A 22,812-nucleotide genomic window follows, 5' to 3' on the forward strand; every position below is an offset into this window, starting at 1 on the left:
CAGATAGGTTGCCCTACAATAGTTTGTGGTCCCAAAAGGTGGCAACAAAAATGTAGATAAGCTTTACTTTCCACACTATTCATTTGAAGTCATAAGCAGATCTGAAATTTCCAAGCTACCAGTCAGTATAAAACTGCTGATGACCATTATTTATATACCTTGGCCAGATGAATCATGTTTGCAATAACTAATAATATTTTAAAGGCATGCCACTCTTTCCTAGAGAGTGTTGGTCCCCTGGCATTTGGTGACAGTTCAATACTGAGACCCTGGAGGTGGTCAATAGGTGACACTAACCTAAACAGAAGCCTCAGCACACCCGGTGGCAGGGTACCAAGAGGAATTTAACATTCCACTCCTACCGCCCTCCTCCGCTTCCCGGCTTCCGCAAAGTGGTTTTAAAATCAGAAGCACATCCCTAGCGCTCTGTGTAGGTGGTGACGTGGGAGGGGGTGAAATGCAACCTTTATTTTCCTAACTGCCTGTCATCCAATTCCCCGTTTCCCTCTGACTTTCCTGAGTGATGAGGTCATCCCGGCGCAGAAAAATCAAACTCCTATTTTTCAGACCCAATAAAGGCCGGCATTGTGTGTCTGCGTAAACACAGGCCAGACGGGCAGGGCGGCGGGGACACGAGTGGCCCGCCCTCTGGCGGTCGCAGGAGACGATGGTGCCCCGAGCTCCACCGCCCCGAACAACGGCAGGGAGGCGGAGAGGGTGAGTGCTAAAATGTAAGTTAAAATTAGATCAATAGTCAGCTTGGCTCTCTCAATCAATGCTTCGCAGGGCGAGCGTACAACCAGCTATTTATACGCTAAACCCGGCATTATCTTCCTCTTTTAGGACGCACAGATCCATTACTGCGCGCCGTAGGGGAGAGGATGCTGCAGGGAGCTGATGCATGCCACATTTCAGCCCCGCGGGCTCCGGGAGGCTGCATCCGGCCAGCGGGTGCACGAGATGGGGAGTGGGAACATACCTCCTGCCCCGGTGGCCCCACGGCTCTCTACAGTATTCCTTCCCTGGCCTGCCCCGCAACGACTCACTCCCATCCATTCCTTACCTCCACGGAATCCCAAGGGTTTACACGGGGAGTTGCGGGGCGGGGGATGGGGGGGGGGCGCTCACACCAAGGGACTGCATTACGCAGTCTTCGCTCAGACAGTTGTTGCTGTAAATAGCTGCACCCTCCCTCCACCCCCGTCCAAGCACGGAAGGGAATGGGTTTACAGCAACCTGTCTGATTGCATTGTATTTCAGGCCTTGGTGAGATGGACTTGTGCTCCCTCCAGCCCCTGACGCGCTAAGATAACTGGGCATTCCCAGTCCCGTTGCCCCAGTGGGTGGAAGTTATCTCCCTTACATGAAGCAATGTCCACATCTGGTGTTTGTGTTGATGTTGGGAAACTTTGCAGTTTTCAAAAGATGCTACAGAAAAAAAGCGGGGGGTGGGGGGTGGGCACAATCTGATATAGCACAACCACCTCAGAAACACAAGATCAAATCGTATTTCCGGGGAAAAATGTAGGCATTCTAGTCTTAGATATGTATACAGCATATTTTATATTATATATAGGTATATAGTTTTTCTTAATTGTTGCTCTTCTCTTTTTTTGCAATTCTTTAATAAGCATGTACTACCATTAAAAAGCCAAAGAACTATAATAGTAGCTTACATGTACATTAGGTATATTTATAGAATTAATTTATTGTTTGACATAAAAGGATTTCGAACTAAAGATAGACACTGAGGACTTCTTCTTTTAGAAACAACCTTTTTCCTCTTCAAATTCTTGTTGGCTTACCGCCAAAATGTATCCTGCATCTGTCCCTCTCCCCACATCTAGCTGGCTTCTAGCTTACTTACAAGTCACTATTGCTTATCCTTCACCTGGATTGCAAAAATAGCATCTCTTCTGGTCTTCCTGGATTCCCTCTCTCTTGGATGCAGCCTACCCACTCCACATAGCAACCAGATTGCTCTTTTTAAAATGGAAATCAGATCACAACTCCTTTCTTTCTTGGCTTCCTTGGCTCCCCACTGTGCTTCACTTAGATCCCCCCAGTTCTTTACACAAGAGCAAAATGTGGTATGTGGTCTGGCCCCATCCACCCTTGCTGGGCTCTCAGCTCGCTCATTTCCTCACGTTTTGTCAGAGCACGCTTTCACATGGTGCCTTCTTTCTGAGCCTTGCGCCCACAGACTCCGGGCTCTTGTGCTTCATGCATGCTAGGGAGAATTCTCTCTCAGAAGCTCTCCTCCAAGCTGCCTCGGTGTCATACTGGCCTCAGCTCAGATGACAGAAACCTTAGCTGACCGCTGCTCATTCAGAACTCATTATCACGTTACCCTATTTTATTTGCAGCACAGCAGTTAACTCAGATTGGTTTGTTTATCCTGTGGGTTATGAGATTATTCTCCCTTTTTGCACATTAGAATGTAAGCCCCACGAAAACCAGTTATTTAAAAAAAATTTCTTTTCTACTGTTTTGTTGGGTTCTAGAACAGTGCCTGGCCCACAGCTGTTATTCAATATATATTTATTGTATAGGTTACTAGGTGTAATTCCCTAATATATATATATATATATAATCATGCATATTCTGCCTTGCATCTTATAGTTATTTTTATACCTGTATGCTTCCTCCTTTCAAGTGTGAACTCCTTGAGGCAAGATCATGCTTAGTTCATTTTATTCTTCTTGGCTTTACGGAGTCTGGCACATCACAAGTGTTTAATATGTTTATTAGATTGAGTTGCAATAAGTGAACAGTTAATAAGCTGATACAATATGACTTTACCCCACATCTAGCTTTCACCAGGGAAAATGAAAATATATTTTGATATCCAAAGGGTGACATTATTGCTTTGATCCTTATAACACCACGCAGGCACACACACACACACACGCTTTTGATATTTCAAAGAATGCTCATATCCATTATTTTATTTGATCTTAATACCAGCTCTGTGAGATAGGCTTTATGATCCACACTTTACAAATGTGGAAACCAAAGCTCAGTGGCATGAAGTGACCTGCTCAAGCTTGAGCAGCTAATATGAAGCAGAGACAGGACTAGAGCCTGTTAATTTCAAATACCTACAAATATGGTTGCATAAGAGCACACATGCATACATGTCTGCACTTGCTGGCATTTTTTCACCTCCACCACACTCGTGGTTTGGACCAAATGGGATCATACATACAAAGTATCTTGCATGGAATGTGGCATATGACAGGCTCCCAATAAATGACCGTTCCTTCCTCTTGCCTGCACTACGGGTTGCCATAATCTCTCCATCCCAAAAAAGAAGAATGCGTCTATCTTCACTTTGTTCTTTTTATTACTAGACTAACTTCCCGGATTCTTCTATTGTGAAATATTCATGCATAATATTAATTGGATACTTTCGCAGATCTGAACAAGAGTAAATGAATTTTTGCTAACTGGCAACCTATTGCTCTTTCATCTTTTACTCTGAATACAAATCAATGAAAAATATTTGTGAATACCTACCAGAACACAGCTTAGCTTAAGTTACACAGTTCGGTGTCAACAAGGAAATGGCACATTAAAAATGCCAAAGCTTGTTAATCATGAACAAAAACGAAACATAGCACAGCCAGAGGGGTTAAGTAACATGTAAAATTAGTGTTACAATAGGCAAAATAAAGCAAGAGTTTATTCCGACCATTCATTCATTTATTTATTTGTTGAGTATTTTTTACGTGCCAAGAACTGTACTAAGTATACTTATTGATGAGGTCTCTACTAATATAGGTCTAGTAGAAAAGACAGACTTAAACCAAATAACCACACAACAGAGATCAATGTTGTGAGAAGGCAAAACAGGAGCAACTGATGTGGGAAATTCAGGGGAGAACCCCTTGAGGAAGGGATGGCTGAGCTCAGTTATGTCTCAAGTTCCATACCACTAATGGTTACTAAAGAAGGAAGAGGAGGAAGAAATGACCAGACAAGCAAATAATAATAATGGTCACTAAGAAAAAAAGTTCATTTATTTTGAGAGAGAGAGAGCCTGCTCGTGCATGTGCACATGTGGGGGAGGGACAGAGAGAGCAGGAGAGAGTGAGAATCCCAGGCAGCCTCTGGGCTGTCAGCACAGAGCCCCACGCAGGGTTCGATCTCATGAACCATGAGATCATGACCTTATCCGAAATCAAGAGTCAGACATTTAACCGACTGAGCCACCGAGGCGCCCCTAACTTTTAAATTCTTTTACTGAATAAGTATTTTTTAAGTGCCTACCATGTGCCAGGTAGATGTCTCAGTGCTACAGGGCATAATAAGGGTCAAAGACAAAAATCCCTGCCTTCATGGGCTTATATTGTAATGGGAGAAAACATACAACAAACTAATAAAGAATTTTAATAAAAAAAAAATTAGATGGTGATTTCTTCTAAGGAAAAACATAAACCAAGGAAGTAAGACTGGAAGTGGTGAAATAGTGAGGTACAATTTTACATAGGGTCGTCCCAGACACCTTCACTGAATAATGGATTTGAGCAAGACCCAAAAATGGTAAAGGAGCAAGCCATGCTGATCTGAGGGGTGGGATGGAGATTGCAGAGGGAAGAACTCTCCAGGAGGAGGACTCTGTCGGTGCAATAGCCCTGAGAAGGTAGCGTACCTGATTAATTTGAGGGAGTGCAAGGAGACAGGTGTGTAAAGTAAGTGGCATAAACGAGGGGGTAGCTAGTAGGTGAGTTCAGAAAAGGTAATGGATCTTCGTGGACCTGGTAGGTGATTGTAAAGCTTTGGCTTTTACTCTGTGTGCAGCGGGAAGACACGAAAAGCTTTTGAGCAAGTGATTGGCGTTATCTGATTTATGTTTTAATGGTCACTCCAGCTGCTGTGTAGAGAGCACTCATGTTCCAGGCAATGTGTTAAGTGTCTTAATAGATGATCTCATTTTTGTATTCACAATTCTGAGAGGTACCCATTCTATAGGTGAGAAAACCAAGGTGTAGGAGTTTAAGTACTTACTCAAGGTCACGTGGCTAATAAATGACAGTGCTGGAATTAAAAGCCAACCAGTGTGATTCCAGCACCCAAGCCATTAACCACAATATTACAGCTCCTCCCTAAGAGAAACTGGGATCATTGGTGGTGGTGATGACAGTAACAGTAATACCTATTACTAATTGAGGCTTTTCTAGCCTGTTCTGGTTTTTCTCATTAACTTTATTTCATTCCCACAAAAACCCTTTCAGATAAGTATTATTGCTCTTTTATTATATAAGGAAACTGAGGCTCAGAGAAGTTATGTAACTTACCTATGTTCAAACAGTTTATAATTAGATGCTAGAATTCAAACCCAGGGCACTTAATCTGCAAAGCCCTTGCCTTACTCCTCCCAGATAAATATATTAAACTTTAAAATATGTTTATTATAAAGGGCCTATAATTGAGTCTTGTGTTTTAAAAAAAAAAATCCATTTTATCTTTCCTTTTTGATTGGAGTGTTTAGTCCATGTATGTATAAAATTACTGACATAGTTCATTTAATTATTTCTACTTGTTATTTTTTCTATTTTTCCCATTTATGCTTTGTTCTTTTATGCCTTTTTTTTTTACCTTCTTTTGAAGTATTTATTTTCCATGTTTCTCCTCTAGTAGTTTCTTATTATACATTCTTCATTTTCTTATGTCTTTTTTCCTAGAAAATTATTGTGCCTTCCTAGCTTCCCAATACATCTTGTAGGTTAGCATTTTTGCCATTTCACAAGTAACTCAAGAAACTTACAATAATAGTTTAATCTCATTTAGATCTTCTGGTTCTTTGTGACACTAGCTAACATTTGACTCCTACATTATACTCTCAATAATCTTTTCTTATTTTTCTTTTAAAAAGTTGATATTAAAAAAAATCTTGTACACATATTTATTCTTTATAGTGCTCCTCATTTCTTCCCATAGTTTACTATTTCCATCCAGGATTCTTTTCCTTTGGCCTGAAAATTTTCCTTTAGTAAATCTTATGGTTCTTCCAGAGCCAAACTCAGTCAAAGTTACTTTGTTGGAAAATATCTTTATTTTGGGCTTAACTTTTGAAGTACAGTTTCACTTGATATAATTTTATTCAGTGTTGCATTTTTCTTTCAGGTCTAATGATGTTAAAGCATTATCTTCTGGCTTCCATAGTTTCTATGTTTTTATTATTATTTTTAATGTTTATTTATTTTTGAGAGAGAGAGAGAGAGAGCAGAGGAGGGGCAGAGAGAGAGATGAAGACACAGAATCTGAAGCAGGCTTCAGGCTCTGAACTGTCAGCACAGAACCTGATGCGGGGCTTGAACTCATGAACTGGAAGATCATGACCTGAGCTGAAGTCAGACGCTAAACCTAACCGACTGAGCCACCCAGGGACCCCTCCATAGTTCCTATTGAAAAGTCAGCCATCAGTCTCTTTGTGACATTGAACGGAATGTGTCTCTTTTTCCTTTGGTTCTTTTCAGATTTTTTTCTTAGTCTTTACTTCCCAACACTTTGAATATGATGTCCCTAAATGTGGTTTTCATTGTTTTTATTCTTCTTAGTGTTCCCTGTTTCCCTTCCTTGAATTTGTGAGTGGAGTGGATATCGTTGATAAATTTCAGAAAATTCTCAGTTGTTTTCTCTATAACAATTGCTCTTTTCCAGTCCCCTTCTCCTCTCCTTCTGGGACTTCAATTATATGTGTATTGGATTTTCTTTTCTTTTTTTTTTTTTTTTTTTTTTTTACTGTATACCATATGTCTCTTATATTTTATTCTGTTCTTTTTACTCTTTTCCCTCACTTTTGTGTTTCAACTTGGGCTACTGTTTTTAAAAAATGATCTTGTCTTTGAATTAAAAAATCTGTGGTATATGTACTGTTACACTTACCCAATTAATTGTTCAATTTAAATAATATATTATTGTATTTTTTCAGTTTTAGAATACCTATTTGATTTTTTAAATTTTTTTAATGAAATTTATTGTCAAATTGGTTTCCATACAACACCCAGTGCTCATCCCAAAAGGTGCCCTCCTCAATACCCATCACCCACCCTCCCCTCCCTCCCATTCTATTTGATTTTTTTAACAATTTCAATTCTCTGTTGAAATTCTTAATCTTTTATTTCATTTCTCCTCTATTTTTTCATATCAAAATCTTAATGATTTTAAAATCCTTTTCTGCTAATTACCACATTTGAATTATCTGTGGGTATGCTTCTATTATTTGATTTTTCCTCTTGATTATCAATCACATCTTCCATTCATTTCTCATGTTAGTAATTTTGAATTGTATTATAGAAACTGGGTATCAAAAATAATCCAGAACAAAACAAAACAAAAAAATCCCAGAATGCTCAGATGAAATCCTGTACCATCAAGGACTCTTCCCTTCCTTTGGTAGGCAGACAGGTAGGGATTGAGCTGGGTGTGAGGCTGGGTTGCAGCTTTGAGTAAATCTTGGTAGATAAACCATTTGCCCTCCACTTGGTCCCTGTTCTCTGCAAAGGGCATCTTTGGGCTTTCAATGGGGAGCCTAGAAACTCCTTGTAACCTTAACTCGAACAGTTCTGCTCTTCAGAGGTTAGGAGCCTGCAGAGATTTGGACACTCCCATTTCACATAGGTTCAAAATCTGGTAAATGGTTTAAAGGGAAGAACTGTAATCCATTCATCAAAAACTCTTATTTCTAGTGGGATTTTGTCTCCTAGACACTGCAGATTATAAAAAAAAACTTATTCTCTCTTTCTGGGTTAGCCCACATAAGCTTTCCCCACCATCCTTAAGGGAATGGATCTTATATTTGGCACTTCTCTGTTTTCTAATCCATTACTTCAATCCTATACCAAATACATTACTTCAATCCCATTTCACCAATAGTTCTGCTGTGTTCCTATTTTCCCAGTAGAGGCCTGCATGGCTCAAATCCAGCCTTCAGCCTATACCCACAGTGGGCAAATGCTTCTTGGGAAGCCAGCAGCTGGTGATTATGAACTCCTTAGGAATTTCAGTCTAATTTCTCTGCATCCATCACTCTTCAGTGTTTTTAATGATGTCTTCAATGTACCTATTTCTTTTTCCTTCTTGCTACAGTATTGCTGTTAGCTTACTGGGATCTTTACATTCTGTCCAAAAGTGAAAGTCCTCAGATAAATGAATGGTTAGAAATTTTGGAGGTGAGGAGGACTTTGGCATTTACGTGATACAGCAATCTCATTGGACATTTAGAAACATAGATGCTCAGAGTGGTAAAGTGATTTATTCAAGGCCCCAAACTAATGAGGCTAGAAACTAGATCTGAGGTAAATCTGGAGGCGGAGGGTTTCCTGATCCCAAGTCCAGTATTCAAGAGGAGGGAGGAGAGAAAGAGACAGGCAAAAAGACAATATAGCATGGAAAGGATTCCACCTGAAATGGAGAGCAATTTTGGAGTCTTGGCTGTAGCAGTCCAAGTGATCAGCCCTCAAAAATTCATGTTAGAAAACTTACCTGAGGTTTTATAAGTCAATCATAAAATTGAATACATGCTTCTCTCTTTTTTTTTCCTCCCTTGTTTGAAAACAGAAATTAGAATGAAGTACCAATGATAAGAGCTTTTCTAGAAGAGGTTACAGATGAGGCACACAGTGTGGTAATGTGAATGATAGGAAAGGCTGCTATCAAAAAGCTGAGAATGTTACCCTTGGCACAGGGATATTGATACTGATGGGATTTCAAGGTGTCATAGGCTCATGAATTTCTCTGCTCAATACAGTAACAGACAAAGACTGGGTTGGTGCCCTTTGAAAACACACGATGTAAATGTTTCTGTCTTTTTCTATGTAAGCAGAGTTTATCACTACCACCTTTCTTTTCTCTCTCATTGTTGAGCTAGGCAAGATTTGAAAGGCAAAGAAGAGAAAGTGAAGAATTATTGATGAGATGGAAATCTGCAACCAAGAGCACAGAGACCCGTCTCTTCCCAAGATGATTCTCACCCTTCCACCAACACACCCAGCTACTGTGGTCAGCCCTCACCTTACACAAGGGCTATGAAGAATCATCCAAGGTCACAAAAAGTCAAAATCATGAGAAGGTACTTTAAAATAAATGTGATTTTTATGTCTACACCCAACATGGCGCTCAAACTCATGACCACAAGATCAAGAGTCGCATGTTCTTCCCACTAAGCCACCCAGGGACCCCTGTCCTTTGCTTGATTGCACTGTTTTATCTCTACTTAAGACTAGAAGAGGGGTTGCTAAGCAATTTAACAATGTAAACAAGGGGGTGGGGCTCAGCATCAATGGGAAGTAGTACCTTCAAACTTGTTAGAGGAACAAACTGCATTTAATGATATTATCACATTATTGTCTACATGCAAATGTGTGCTATTTGTAAATGAATCACATCTCTTCATTAAGGAAGGACATCTTATTTATCATCCTGGTAGCAATTTCTGTGACAAAGTAATCCCCATTTATTTTAAATTGTCCACTATTGATAATAGCTAACATTAAAAAAATTTTTTTAATGTTTGTTCATTTTTGAGAGAAAGAGACAGAACACAAGCCAGGGAGGGGAAGAGAGAGAGGGAGACACAGAATCCGAAGCAGGCTCCAGGCTCTGAGCTGTCAGCACACAGCCCGATGCAGGGCTCGAACTCACAAACAGTGAGATCATGACCTGAGCCGAGGTCGGACGCTTAACCCACTGAGCCACCCAGGGACCCCAAAAATAGCTAACATTTTTTGAGTACTTGCTATATACAGGCCTTTTCCTAAGCAAGGAACACTTTATGCAAGCTTTTGCATTTACTCTTTACAGTAAGTTGTGTGAGGTAGGCACCACTATCGTTCTTCTTTTTAACAAGTGAGGAAACTTGAGACTTAGCAAGGATGTGTAATAACGGATAGGGTTTGGTTCAGTCTGGCCCAAATGCCCACGTGCTGATGATGGTCTTTCAACGGCTCCAAACTAGTGGTGCAAATCCTTCTTTTTCAGTGATGGTCAACTAGTGGCTTTGTTCCAAAACAACTCTATTCCTTCTTTCTGCTCTGCTCAGCCAGTCCCCTTGGGTACCAGTCTTCTCTCTCAGTTAGTGGTGGTCAAGGTGAGTTGCCTAAAACATCAAAGAAGGAAACGAATGGTTTTTGGAAGCAAGACTGACCTGGTATCTTCTCTGCAGCAGCCCCCTTGCTGGGTTCCAGCACATCCCTTACTAATTGCATAGCTTAGGGTTATTATTCAGTGTTCCTTATCTGTAAAATTGGAATAATATCCCCAACCTTGCAAGGTTGCTGGGGAAATGAAGTACTGTATGTAAAGTGCAGACACAAGATAGTATGTGTCAAATGCAAGTTCCTGTTTCTATCTTTTATGCATCCTATGGGATGGACATCTCTCTTCAAAGTTAGCACCTTGTCTAGGAGATACTTGAGCTCCTTGTTGACATCCAGACTTTGCATGTAACTGGGAGAAGAAGTTTGTGAGATGACAATTGTGTGTCATCCTCCCTCCCTGCTCTCCCCCTCCCCCGCCCCCAACAAAGAAATCCCATGATAATGTACCCAAGAAGTACAATTCAGGATTCCTTCTCTTTAACTGGAGTCATCTGAAGTTGAACAGCCGCCTCGCCTGGAGGCCATTTTTCTTCTGCAATAAATTTGTCTTCATAACAAACCGAAGCCACTGACCTCCAGGTGGAGCTCCATGAAAGAGAGACAAAAGGAAAAAGAGAAAAAACCATGTTGGCGCCCCAGAGAAGCTGATAGCCTGAGGAAGACACAATGAAATGTAAAGATGGGGTGTGGTCCTTAATGGATTTGCAGGGAAGAGAGGGACATGTGGAACGCATTCAGCCAGTTTAATTCCACAGGAATTTGGAGAGACTGCCAAAGGGCTCAGCCAGCCCAGGGAGGGGTGCGAGAGAGAGGAGACATGGTCTAAGGAGCTGGCAGTCTCCGGGAGTGGCAGCCCATGCACTGGAGGAGGAAGAGCAAAAGATCAGTTACATTCCATGGTCAACTGTGATGCAGCTTAGGATGTGGTTTCACAGGTGAGAGAAGGACTATTGTTGTTTTTTGCATGCTGCTGTATTCCGGGCACCAAATTAGATGAGTTAAATGGATCATCTCATCTAATTTAACCCTAAAAACAAACCTTTGACATGAGCCCACTTTGGTGGTGAAGAAATTGAAGTGTGAAGAGATTAAACCTGCCCAGGATCCAGCAGCAAGTGAGCTAGAGGATTTCAACATACATCTGTCTGAATGCAACACCCATTCTCTCAGGAGGCCTAGAGCTCCTTGCTAACTGTAAGATTAAGCCCTTCTAACCTTCCTATGCCTCAGTTTCCTTATGTGGTGAATGGAGATAGTAATGCTATACTAGAATTGTTTGCGAGGTAAGCTTTGCTCAAATCCTTTTCTCTGGCAATGGCCACCTCACTTTAGTTCCTGACAATGGGTTATCTTTGTATCCCAATCATACTGCAAATGTTCAGACCATGGTGGACACTGACTCAAGAGAGGGGTGGGAGTAGAGAGTGACAGTTCCCGGAACTACCTCAGTTTTGTCTCGTCTGTCCTGAAGCCTGATTGTTCAGTTTTTCTTAGATCCAGTGAGACTGTACCTTAACCTTGCAATAATCCCCAACCTTCATTCCTCCCTGTTTTTTTTGTTTGTTTGTTTGTTTTGTTTTGTTTTGTTTGAGCTGAATTGAGTCTGTGTTACCTGCAACTAACAGATAGATCCGTGACCAGAACGAATACTTTCCTCATGGACTTATTGTGAGGAATCCATGAGATAAGGGAAATTACAAAAAGCAAATGACTGAGACTGTAGCTTTTTATCTTAGTAAGTAAAATAGCAATTTGGCCTTTATAATTGGGTCTTAAGATTTTCAGTTTATGGAATGCTTCATTACATCAAAAGGAAGATTTGCACAAATTTCACTTCTACTCTTCCTGCCAGGAGGAATCAAAGTGGCTAATAGTCATGTCAAACTAAAGACGCACAGCTCTCAAGTTCTCTGTGTTGGGGGTTGAGTGGCTCTAGGCTGGTCATCTGGTAACCACTTTAAACCAGGTTTCCACTCGTTCCCAACTGTACCCTGTAGAATCTTCCAGAGGGCGTTGTAGATAGCCTGACCGAATAACAAACCACCTGACTGGCTGGCTGGTCGGCTGGTCAGCCACATTGCTGTCTTTACTCGGTTGAGGGTCCTGAGAGGAGAGTGTAGCTGAAATTCAACATGCTATCACACCAAGGAGACTTCTTACTTGATGTGGTTCAATTGCCTTGACTGGTCACGTATCTCAAAATGGCCAGACTGCATGGGCACACAAACACAGCCTGAGAATACAAAGCTACTTCTTTTAAGAAAAAAACAAATTTCACACTGGACATTTTAAGACTGGGTTATTTAGTATCACAAATGCTTTGCCTTTGGGCAGATGATTCAGTAGGTTTGAAGAGCTGGCCAGAAACAGCATATTTTCTGCTGGCAGTCTTATTTGTCACAAAGCTGCGTATTGCTTTATTTTTTATGGACCTCAGGATTCCAGGTCTTCTTTTCTTTCTGGATAATTTCAAAACCTCTTGGTTAGAGGCGAAGCCATCCTAACCTGATTCTCTCTCCTGACCACCTCCACATGCACCCCACATTCTCTGCTTTCTCTGTAGATGGTCTTGCTTCATTCTCCACCCACCAGTCAGGCAGCAGAGGAAGCAATTTTTTTTTAAGTAAGTTTTCCTCCATGGCTGCTTTATTACTTAACTCATACCATGTAAATCACCAGTCGGAAGGTGGCCTTTGGGTGAACCTCATTCTGAATCTCAATTGAGTGGTGCAAAGATGGTCAGTATAATTTCCTGCTGCTTTTCACGAATCTCACTTTTCTCAGCTTTTGCCCATTATGATCCTTTAAAATAAAGTGCCTATTGTTTGTATTATTAGCGCCCCCCCCCCCCCACCTCCGCAGCTCTCTGCAATAAAGCAGCAGGTCAGAGCTTTCTCTGGGAGAATTTTGGAAAAGGTTCACGGGAGGGCATCTGGTGCCATATACATACTATGATAACCTTTAATACATATGATTGCTTGGAAGAGAATCTGAATCCTGCTTTGTGGTTGGTGTCCTTTTACTGCCAATGTCTTCAGAAAAAGAAACTGCACCATAATCTGATATCAGTGGATGACATTGTAGGCACCACACAGAAATCTGTTTTTGGAGCAGCCTTCTGCACGGTGGGCGGAGGGGGTGGGGAAGTGGCACTTTCCCAGTTATCTGCTCTTTTGCTAGAATCTTGGTGGACATAGGTCAGGTAGGGTTTACCCAGACCAGATATCTATTTACAACCATACTGGTTGGGTTAATCCAACCATTTAATGCCTACCAAGCTTGTGAATGTTAAATATATGCAAGTATAAAATAACAGTGAACCTTTATCCAGTATTTACTGGATGCCAGACGTAAATCCTATCTCATTATCTGAGCAAACCCTGAAGTTATAATCACAGCTACAGTTTACTGAGCTCTTACTAGGTGCCCCCAATTATTCCAACTACCATCCATGTGCAAATTTATTTATTTAATCCTCCCAATAATCCTATGATGTGGGTACAGCTTTTCAACCCATTTTATAAATGAGGAAGCTGAGCTACACAGAGAGGTTAGGCAACTTGCTCAAGGTCACACAGCTGGCAAGCTGCGAAGAAGCCACACCAAGCAGTCTGATCTCAGATCCCACGTGATTAACTACAACTGCCTCTGCAAAAGATCCATGGGGAACCAGGGAAAATTTCCAGTTCCTTCTGTGACTAAGGGAATACTCACTGCTTCCGCACGGCCAGGACACCTCTGCTTTCAGGTTCTGCAGGTTCTCACTATGTGGCGGTGCTGGTATGGCGGTGGCTTTTGCTGGGGCCTGTTACTACCTGCAGATTTTTTCCATCTCTGCCGGTGTCATTCCTCAGATTTCCCTTTGAATACAGCCTTTGTCTGTTGATTTCTACAGACATGGGCTCTTCCAGTACCTGCTGCAGTATCCCCACCTCCGACTGCCAAGACAGGCCTCTCTCTGGGATTGTTTACCTGGCACCGTGGCTCTGTCTGCTCAGACTATGCCCTCCATGCCCTGTCTGTGTGCCTCTCCTCTATTAGCATTCTCTGCCACATGAAGGCAGAATGTGTAAACAGCCACCTTTCTCTGCCTTTGTTAGGAAGAAACATGTTGATATTCGGATTTCAGCTAAAAAGGGACCGTCCCACTAAGCACCTCTAGGATACAACTAAATCTCCCTCAGTAATAATAGCTCGGGTGTGTTCTGATTAGTTTTAAGGATTTTATACCCAGTATCAAGTAGGTTACCTAAAAATAGGAGTCCTGCCTTCTACATGGAGACAAAACAGTAGAGAGGCATGGATGTGGACTTTGGACTCAAGCGCACGAGTTTGCCTTTCAGCTCCAGCATGCACCTGCTGTGTGGCGTTTGACCACTTCACGGAACCTCTCTGAGCTTTTTTCTTCCATTCAAAAAAAAATAAAATAAAATGATAACACCACCTCAGAGAACTTTTTGAGGATTAATAATGATAGTAGATGTGAGGTTTCTGGCATAGACTAGATAGGAAATTGTTTTTCTTTTCTTTCATCTAATTTCCTATTCTGCCAACATTTGTCTGTGACACTTCTTTCTCTGGAACTTTTAAAAAATGAGGTGTTAGGTTAAGTTGACTGTCAAAGCCCCTTCAAGTTCTACGTGTCTCCTATATCAACCTGTATCAAACCTGAGTGCCTTCCCGTTTTGCCTCATGCCATCCTCTTAACAGCCCTTTGAGTTAGGTCCCATTATAATGCGCATTTTACTGTTGAGGAAACTGAGACTCCGGAAGAATGAGTAAATGGCTGGGGTTATTTAATGCATGTCAGCTAGGAAAGGAGGTCTTGAACCCAGATCAGTGTGCTGAACTGCAGGGCTCAGACTCAAACCCAACAGATCCCGGGCAAATGGCTGCTCGGCGATGGCTCTCGGTACTTGGGAGCGTTCAGACCATGCATCACTTACGCTAAGCTGTGGTGGGATGGGTCCTTGGGTCCTGCCCAGCCGGTGTGTCAACAGGACATACATCCAGGAAGATGGGAATTTCATTGGAATGACGGGACAGCGCCACACAGGACACAGGCAGATAATAAGGTGTTACCGAATTGCTGACTGACGGGCGAGCCATCTAACCAACCTGGACAGATACTGAAGACGGTGAGCACTGAGACTGAATTGCCTGCTGAATGAAATCTTTGGCAAGAACATCTATGTCACTCTTTGGTGATACCAGGGCGCCTTCTGTAGCAGCCCCACTCCTTTATCTAATTTCTGGCTGGGAATAAGCCATGGGTTCAGCAACCAGCTAACTAAACTTGTTAGATTTGTGTTTCCAGTAAGGGAGCCTAAGCGGTACTCAGGGAAGTGTGAGGACTTGGAGGGTAGGATATTTCCATGTCATCAGAGAGAAGGAAAAGCCATTCACAATAATTTGAAGCCTATCAAATGTTTAAACTAATTTGCATACACAAATACATGGATGTTGATGCCTGCTATACCCACATTTGGCTCTGTTTAAATGTTCTGTTCCTTGTTGATCTCATTCAAATAGTGGCCATATTCAACTTTTGCGAGTAAGTTGCCTAAAAGACCAGGTACTGACTCCTGGCAATTGTATTGGTGTATCTTTCAGGAACCCACAGTGGCATTACAATTATCTATTGGTAGAAAGCTAATACCTGCTTTCTGGGCTTTGTTATCTTTTTTTTCTTCCTTCTGCAGATATATTGGGTTATAGTTTAGCAACGCTGCAGGTACACTCTCGTATGCTTAGGTGATTCTAATGTGTTATTTTCTTTAACTTACTGAATAAAAACTCACCCATCATCAGTGTTTCAGATCCCATTGAATTTTTATTTCAATTTAAAACCTTAAAAACCACCAGGAAAATTGTGCAGTAAGAACACGAGTGGCAGCCAACATCTTTCATCAAAGAAGCTCAAAATACTTCCCAAACATTAATTAAATCCCACCACATGGTAGACGAGTTGTATGCTGCATTTTTTTTCCTTAAAAAAAAAAATCAATGCAAGCAAGTAGGTGACAGATGTGCACAGCAGAGGAAAATGAAAACTTCTTGAGGAAACAAATTTGAGTTCTCAAGTACCAAGGGTATCTACTCTCTCTTAATAAAATGATATGCTGGTCCCTGATCACATTCAACTGCTCTTCGTACATATAGAGCTGTTGATCCAATCTTTCTTTCTATCAGCATTATTCTCTTGGCACAGGCAGGAACATTTGCTTCTTGCTTTTGTTGCAATCAGACGTGGTAAGGGAAACCTTTACAGTTTCTAAGGTAACAAAGGAGTTGGAAACATTCCTGGTGCACCTTGTTCACTAGGAACTGAAGGATTCTAAGCCAGGTTGAGTCCCTTGCAGTTACCAGGACCTGTGGAATGAGAGTTGGGGCGTAGACCTGGCTTGGGGCTTTGAGGTCATACAAGGAACTGGGATGTAGGGAGATATAAAATCGACTTGCCACTCCCATCACCGCTCACCCTTGCAATGCTGTCACAAGGAAAGCTAAATTGCTAAGCATGAAATTGCAGAGTCTTTTCCCAGAAATCCTCTGACTCACCCAAGCAGTGGTACCACCCTTAAAGTAGATGTTGTCTACAAGTTTGGTAGCATTTTTGGTTGTCCTTGAGTCTAGTTTATTTTTTTTTTTTAGGTTTGTTTTATTTACTTATTTATTTATGTTTTAAAATATATGAAATTTATTGTCAAATTGGTTTCCATACAACACCCAGTGCCTTGAGTCTAGTTTAATTGCTCTAATCCTCATCTCCCTAGACATATCAACTCATGCCTCCTGGTATCTTATGGTTTCATGCCTACTGGATTCAATATCTTGGATATGTCTTCTTCCTCAATTATCAGTTTTTGCGGGGCGCGTGGGTGGCTCAGTCAGTTAAGAATCCAACTCTTGGTTTCGGCTTAGGTTGTGATCTCACGGTTCTGTGGGTTTGAGCCCTGCATCAGGCTCTCCGCTGACAGTGTGGAGCCTGCTTGGGATTCTCTCTCTTCTTCTCTCTCTGCCCCTCCCCCACTTGCACTGTCTCTGTCTCTCTCAAAATAAATTCAAAAAAAGTATTAGTTTTTGCATCTAACATATGAATGTTAGTTGTTGCTGCTATGATTATTATTATTATTACTATTAGTGTCCTTGACACGACAGTAGTTTAATCACCAATCTTAAAAAACTAGGTACCATATACAACAATAATATCTTTCATTTTAAAAATGCTTTTACAACTTGTACCTCCTATCTTGGATTCATTTCTTTATTTGCTCATTTATTCACTCATTCAGCTGAGAGACTTCTATGGTCTCACTGGGGATACAACAATAATTAAAATGTGGTTCCTGGTTTCAAGGAGCTGACAATGTACAGGGGAGACCAGACGTGTAAACAGATGCCAAGAAGACAAGTTCTGTGCTTGAGCTGATCCTCAAATCATCTTATTTACCGATGAGAAAAAGAGAGACAGTAAAACAACCTTCTCAAGGTCACACAGCTAGCTACTTGAAGAATAAAAGCTAAAATGCAGCTTTCTGATTATTAAGCCGTTGCATTTTGACAGTTTTGTCATTTAGCTTCCTTGAGAGCAGTGGTTCTCAAAAAGACTTGGCCTTGGTCTCCAAACACCAGCAGGTACTTGTTAGACATGCAGATTCTCAGACCCTGCCCCAAACTACTGAATCTGAAATTCCGGAAGTGGGGCCCAGAAACTGGTATTTCAGTGTGCACTCCAGGTGACTCTGATGCACTAAAGTCTGAGAACCCCTGCTCTGTATCAGTGCTCCTCAAACTTCTATGTGCATAGGACTCTTCTGGGGTCTGGTTAAAAATGTGGATTTTGATTTGGTAGGTCTGGGGAAGGATTTTTGACTCTGCTTTTCTCCTAAGCAACCTGGCTATGCTTTTGCTGCCAGTCCTTGCTTGAGAAGCAAGAATATACAGAGAATTGACACCAACAGAGAGCACTGATCAAGCCCAGCTGATGAGTAATGCTGCGTGTCAAGAGTATTCAATAAAATTATTCGCTGTCATCTACGCCATCAAGGAACTTAAACACTAGCACAGACGACGTTCAGATAAATAGACTTTCAGGGCATAAAAGCTCTCAAGTGACAACTAAGTGTGTGTATGCGCGTGTGTGCACACGTGCACGTGTGTGTGAGCATCCCTATGCAGGGATGCCCATGCATGTATACACACACAGAATGGGCAAGTGTTTAAAGAGACAATATTACACAGCAGCACCTCTTTTATTGAGAGATCATTTGAATATACAGGTATTGCAACCAAACACAGCCAAGAACCAGGAGGCCAGAAACATTTATGTGAAAATAAATACCACAAAGTCCACCATTTTTATTGATAGCTTCATCCTTTAAATCATTATTTAGAGTTGTTTAGTTTTACTTTAGACAAAATCCTAGCATAGTCACATTAAAAGCAGGTGTTAAAGAGTAAATTGGATAGGCAAGGCCAAGATATCATAGGTGGCCATTCTGTCAGTAAAACACTCCCAACTGGCAAGAGGGAGAAAACGTGTGTGTGTGTGTTTGCATGCACTTACAAACATAAACTTAGCATACTGGAACCATTGAATATAGAGGAAACACATGAGTAAACATTAACAAAGAGCATTGTATAGAAAGCAGAATGTAGTAATCACAGAAACATGCAGAAAATATTAAGATTACAAAGTGTTCAAGATATTTGGAAAGCTTGTAAAACATTTTAGACAGTTTCCCCAAAAAATGGTAGGGTTACTAGATTTAGCAAGTAAAAATATTTTATTTGGCAATACAAAAATTGGCTAAAAACAAGAGGGCTTGATAATCTCTGGGAATTTCATTGATGTGGGTTGCCAGGTTTTCTGAAATGACTGTCAAGTGTTATCATAAGGGGAGATGGTGGGGGCAACTGATATTCGAGCTGTAGGAGTTGTGGGTTGTGTGTTTGGACAAGTAAGTCCCAGGCAAGTTTACTTTGGGCCTCTCCATTGGTTAAGAAGGACATATCTGGAGGCACCTGGGTGGCTCAGTTGGTTAAGCATATGACTCAATTTCGACTCATGTCATGATCTCACAGTTTGGGGATTTGAGCCCCGCATTGGGCTCTGCACTGACAGTGCGAAGCCTGCTTGGGATTCTCTCCCTCCCTCTCTTTCTGCTCGTCCCCCACTAACACCCCCACTCTCACACACTGTCTCTCTCAATATAAATAAATAAACATTAAAAAAAAGAAAGGCATATCTGTCAGGATTGTTCCCACCTGCAAGTAATGACGCCTGACAAAAGGTCATGTAGACAGGAAAGGAGTTTACTGTCTCATGCCAGAGCAGATCTGAGTTGGCATCCAAGACTCACATGAACCAGCAACATCATCAAGGGTCCAGATTCTTTAAATCTTACTATTTCATCATCCTTAAGATTACATAATGGCTGCTATATTACCAGGTCTTAAGCAAGAAGAAAGGGAGGGGCACCTGGGTGGCTCAGTTGGTTAAGCATCTGACTTTGACTCAGGTCATGATCTCACAGTTCAGTTCATGAGTTCGAGCCCCATGTCAGGTTCCTTGCTGACAGCTCAGAGCCTGGAGCCTGCTTCAGATTCTGTGTCTCCCTCTTTCTCTCTGCCCCTCACCTGCTCTCTCTCTCTCTCTCTCTCTCTCTCTCTCGTAAATAAACATTAAAAAAAAAATAAAATAAAAAAAGAAGGGGAAAAGAACACCAAAGTTAAAGGGCCAAAAACACACCAGCTGAAATTGCCTCTGAAAAGTTCCTGTGAGTTGTACTCAGTGCATTCCTCTTTAATCTCCTTGGCCACAACTGGATCATAGGGCCATTCCTAACTGCTGGGAGTCTGGAAAGTTGTTTTAAATTGGACACATACACCTTCAAAAAAAATTAATACATTCAAGGTTCAGTTGGTGAGAAAAAAGGGAGGAATGAATGAATATTAGGTAAGCAATTAGCAAGCATCTTTTTTTTTTTTTTTTTTTTTTAGAGTTGACACACAATGTTATATTGGTTTCAGGGCTACAACATGGTGGTTCAACAACTCTATACAATGCTATGCTCACCGTAAGTGTAGCCACCATCTGTCACACACAACACTACTACAATACCGTTGACAGTATTCCCTGTGCTGTACCTTTCATCTCTGGGACTTATTCATTCAGAAAGTGGAAACCTGTCTCCCACTTTCTTTCACTCATTTTGCCCAACCCCCCAAACCCTTCCCCTCTGGCATCCATCAGTTTCTTGTCTGTATTTACAGGTCTGTTCTGTTTTTTGTTTGTTTGTTTGTTTGTTTTATATATGTCACATGTAAGTAGAATCACATGGTATTTGTCTTTCTTTGTTCAACTTATTTCACTTAGCATAATACCCTCTAGTTTCATCCATTTCATTGCAAATGGTAAGATCTCATCTTTTTTTGGCTGAATATATTCGTATTATTGGTTGAATTGTCCAATTCCAAGATCTGGAACATGTCATTTTGCCTGATTCTCTGTACCCCAGACTCTTGGAAAACAAGCTTAGCGCTGTGTGACAAGTTTCACATATTTATTTGACACTTAGTTATTAGTAGACCGTGTTGCTTCTCAGTCTGGTTTAATTTGAGAGACATGGAAGGGAGGCAAGGTCTCTGGGCAATTGATAATCTATTACAGGGTGCACCTTGTGATATGACATTATTTTAACCACCGTTACAAGCAAGATGGGAGCATCTTTGTGGTTTTCATAGCATCCTCTGCTTAGACTAGTGAAATCTGTAATACTGTACATAACAAATGACTAGGTTGCATTAAGAAAATATTGAGACATTGGGGAAAGCTTCACAAAATAACATTTGAACCAGACTTTAAAGGATGGGTAAGATTTCACCAACTGATACAGACACAGAGACGCTTCAGGACACCGCATTGTTAGAGAACTGTTAAATTACCTTGAAAAGATGTATCTTGCTATGTCAAGAAGATTGAGTCACCTATCTTGTAAAGAAAATTTTGCAAGAAAAAGTAGATTTCTCAAATGCTACAAAGGCTTTCTGCTTTAATTCCGATTCAATTATCCAGAAAATAGCATTCCGAGTCCTTTGAAATAATCAACCTTTTACCCAAATCCTAAAGCATCTTTCTTGTCATGCTGTGTTTTGTGAACATTTCCTTCCTTTCTCTCCTGCAGATATTATGTGTAGCCCAATCTTGTTCATGTCTTGACAGGTAAAAAGGTGGCAGTCTCTTATTTCACCTCCGTCTAAGCAACAGAGTTAGGAATTGTTCCTCTGGCTTGATATTTGAATTTTGAGGGGAAAGAAAACAAAAGGAATGAAGAACAAAATCGGGAAACGAGGTTAAGAACATGTCGCTCCAGACCCTGGGAGCAGTCAAATCAAGCTGCCAGCTGCAACAAGAATCTCTCTAATAAGGAAATTAGAGCATGATCATTTCTGGCTATGTGACTCTGATTCTAAATAGGTTTTACAAATAGATTGTGATTGAACTTGGAAACATAAACAAATTGGCTTTGCGGAATAAAGGCTGAACTACATTTTGGTTAGAGAATTAAAATGCTTTTATGGAGGTACTCTGGGAGAACGGACAGCTATTTTAATGACAGCATATGCATTTCTGAAACATACCGGCTTTGCTGGCTTCTCTGTAGAGAATCAGGTCTGATAAACTCAAAAGAAAGTTTCCCAACAGAGTCCCTGGGAGGACAGCTGATAAAGGCAGGGAATGGGCAGTGTGTGTTTGAAATTCCCCATTCAGATGCTGAGAGGAGAGGTGCCATTTAAAAATAATAGATTTTAAAATATCAGTGGCTTAAAAAATTCTAGTCAGCTATCTCCCTTGGACATTTCTTTTGTCTCTTGGAGGGTTGGGGATAGACGTTCTTTAAGCTCTATTAATACATTTTCTCTTATAAATATTCATCCAGTGTTCCAGGGGCCTCCCCCATTGCCTCAGTGTGGGCTCTCCACCCTAGCAAGAGTGATGCCGGAGGAGATGCTAAATTTCTAACAAGGCCCCAGGTCAGCCTCAGACAACCCAGAGCCATTTGAAAGCACCAAAGACTTTTCAGTTGAGATAAAGGGTTATAAATGTCTGTGTGTCCAGGCTTATATTCCACATGAGAGGATTAGTTTTCACTTTCTGTAAACTCTTCCAGTCGTTGGAAGTAGTGATGATTTTGTGTGTTTTGTGCTTCACGCAGGGAGAAAACAGATCTGCTGGTTGGAAAGACGCTTTTTTATTTCCTTTTTTCTCAATCCACTGATTACTCACTAAGGCCTGATCCATTATTGAGCGCAAGTCAGCAAAATCTCTCTGATAGCAATAGGTTTGTACATTTAGAAACATAAAGTGTTCGACCTGGGATCCCAAGGTCATTGGCTTGCTGGGTAGGAATTTAGATTCAGGTCATGCAGAGTACTTTCCATTATTCAAAGTGCTTACGCTATGGAAATTTTTCCAATGATCTAACCCTAGATCCTTTTGTGCTGTTCTCCCTACATCAGGGTATGTTACTAGGAAGTGGATGAAGTTTAGAGCTGCGTTTACTCATTCCCCCTTATTGGGATATGGATCTCTCACACCGCCAGGGCCTGACTGGTTAATTTTGCCCACAAAAATGCTTTCCAGGCCCAAGTGGTGAGCATACAGAGCTTATGTCTGTGGTCCCACTTTTATACTTGTGCACGT

General features: G+C 41.2%; 1 long non-coding RNA gene across 3 annotated transcripts in view; it reads left to right on the forward strand.

The window, feature by feature from the left end:
- Nucleotides 1–426: 426 nt before the first annotated feature.
- Nucleotides 427–22,812, forward strand: part of LOC121036190 (uncharacterized) — a 29,748-nt gene continuing 7,362 nt past the window's right edge. Inside the window, exon 1 of one of the 3 annotated variants that reach the window (XR_005793266.1) lies at nt 427–731. This is a non-coding gene — a long non-coding RNA (uncharacterized LOC121036190). Of the gene's footprint in view, nt 732–10,616; nt 11,039–22,812 lie in introns of those variants that run through there. The other 2 variants (XR_005793269.1, XR_005793267.1) reach the window with 2 other exon arrangements.

Source organism: Herpailurus yagouaroundi, unplaced genomic scaffold (genome assembly GCF_014898765.1).
Source record: "Herpailurus yagouaroundi ecotype Mexico unplaced genomic scaffold, PumYag 162, whole genome shotgun sequence".
NCBI lineage: Eukaryota > Metazoa > Chordata > Mammalia > Carnivora > Felidae > Herpailurus > Herpailurus yagouaroundi.